The sequence below is a fragment of the Tachysurus vachellii genome, chromosome 1 (assembly GCF_030014155.1).
Source record: "Tachysurus vachellii isolate PV-2020 chromosome 1, HZAU_Pvac_v1, whole genome shotgun sequence".
In the NCBI taxonomy this organism is placed as follows: Eukaryota; Metazoa; Chordata; class Actinopteri; order Siluriformes; family Bagridae; genus Tachysurus; species Tachysurus vachellii.
The window spans coordinates 41291311-41293810 of NC_083460.1; the positions used below are offsets into that span (position 1 = coordinate 41291311).

Here is a 2500-nt window from a genome sequence, read left to right on the forward strand (position 1 = left end):
GAAAGATCTGGCAGACACTGGAGTTGTGGTACATCATTCCACTATAAAGAGATACTTGTACAAATATGGTCTTCATGGAAGAGTTATCAGAAGAAAACCTTTATCTATCTATCTATCTATCTATCTATCTATCTATCTATCTATCTATCTATCTATCTATCTATCTATCTATCTATCTATCTGTCTGTCTGTCTGTCTGTCTGTCTGTCTGTCTGTCTGTCTGTCTGTCTGTCTGTCTGTCTATCTATCTATTCCCATATATAGCTAGACCAGTGGTGTCATTGGTCTCACTCTCTCACTCACTCATTCATCTTCTACCGCTTATCCGAACTACCTCGGGTCACGGGGAGCCTGTGCCTATCTCAGGCGTCATCGGGCATCAAGGCAGGATACACCCTGGACGGAGTGCCAACCCATCGCAGGGCACACACACACTCTCATTCACTCACACACTCACACACTATGGGCAATTTTTCCAGAGATGCCAATCAACCTACTATGCATGTCTTTGGACCGGGGAGGAAACCGGAGTACCCGGAGGAAACCCCCGAGGCACGGGGAGAACATGCAAACTCCACACACACAAGGTGGAGGTGGGAATCAAACCCCCCTTTGCTGAAATTTAAATTAAAATAAAATTTAAACAAAATTATGAGAGCAGGAAGTCTGCAGTTTATTATTATTGTTATTGTTATTATTATTATTATTATTATTATTATTATTATTATTATTATTATTATTATTATTATTTGTAGTAGTAATTATTTATTTAGTCATAATACATATCACTGCATGTATAAGTGTAGAACTTGCAGCACCTTAAATCAGACCCTCTATAAATTAGACCCTGTATAAATCAGACAGTGTATAAATCAGACCCTGTATAATTCAGACAGTGTATAAATCAGACCCTGTATAAATCAGACAGTGTATAAATCAGACCCTGTATAAATCAGACTCTGTATAAATCAGACAGTGTATAAATCAGACCCTGTATAAATCAGACAGTGTATAAATCAGACCCTGTATAAATCAGACTCTGTATAAATCAGACCCTGTATAAATCAGACTCTGTATAAATCAGACAGTGTATAAATCAGACCCTGTATAAATCAGACAGTGTATAAATCAGGACCTGTATAAATCAGACCCTGTATAAATCAGACCCTGTATAAATCAGACTCTGTATAAATCAGACCCTGTATAAATCAGACCCTGTATAAATCAGACTCTGTATAAATCAGACTCTGTATAAATCAGACCCTGTATAAATCAGACCCTGTATAAATCAGACTCTGTATAAATCAGACCCTGTATAAATCAGACCCTGTATAAATCAGACTCTGTATAAATCAGACTCTGTATAAATCAGACCCTGTATAAATCAGACCCTGTATAAATCAGACCCTGTATAAATCAGACTCTATAAATCAGACCCTGTATAAATCAGACCCTGTATAAATCAGACCCTGTATAAATCAGACCCTGCATAAATCAGACTCTGTATAAATCAGAACCTGTATAAATCAGACTCTGTATAAATCAGACCCTGTATAAATCAGACCCTGTATAAATCAGAACCTGTATAAATCAGACTCTGTATAAATCAGACCCTGTATAAATCAGACTCTGTATAAATCAGACAGTGTATAAATCAGACCCTGTATAAATCAGACAGTGTATAAATCAGGACCTGTATAAATCAGACCCTGTATAAATCAGACCCTGTATAAATCAGACCCTGTATAAATCAGACTCTGTATAAATCAGACCCTGTATAAATCAGACTCTGTATAAATCAGACCCTGTATAAATCAGACCCTGTATAAATCAGACCCTGTATAAATCAGACTCTGTATAAATCAGACCCTGTATAAATCAGACTCTGTATAAATCAGGACCTGTATAAATCAGACCCTGTATAAATCAGACCCTGTATAAATCAGACCCTGTATAAATCAGACTCTGTATAAATCAGACAGTGTATAAACCAGACTCTGTATAAATCAGGACCTGTATAAATCAGATTAACAGACAGACAGACAGACAGACAGACAGACAGACAGACAGACAGATGTATATATATATATATATCCTGAAAAAGTCCACAAACTTTTGGTGCTATAGACTTTCTACAGAAGGTCCTAAACGCTTCCATATCCGTTGTGTCTTCGTATAAAAACGGAAGAAAAGTGTTACATAATGTTTTGTATGTTGATGTCCTGAACATTCTGTACAGTGTTCTAGTGTTTATAATGAACATAATGTATTATAATAATAATGCATCTGACGCGTACAGTAGAGCTCAGAAAGCTTATGAATAATAATGACATAACTCGAGGTAGCCCCGCCCCTCTTATGTTTATTCATCGTGTGATCTGACAGCCGAGAGAGAGAGAGAGAGAGAGAGAGAGAGAGAGAGAGAGAGAGAGATTCTCAGCCCTCATGATGGCGTCTCATCGAGTCCGGATGGGGTTTTTCCGCCGTCTCCTGTGTCGGA

At 37.5% G+C, this 2500-nt stretch overlaps 1 protein-coding gene across 1 annotated transcript in view; it reads left to right on the forward strand.

Moving 5' to 3' along the window:
• The first annotated feature begins 2408 nt into the window (after window positions 1–2408).
• phlpp2 (PH domain and leucine rich repeat protein phosphatase 2) overlaps window positions 2409–2500 on the forward strand; it is a 49477-nt gene continuing 49385 nt past the window's right edge. Inside the window, exon 1 of the mRNA XM_060871764.1 lies at window positions 2409–2500. This exon is cut by the window's right edge and continues 265 nt beyond it. The gene's annotated coding sequence lies outside the window, so the exon portion shown is untranslated.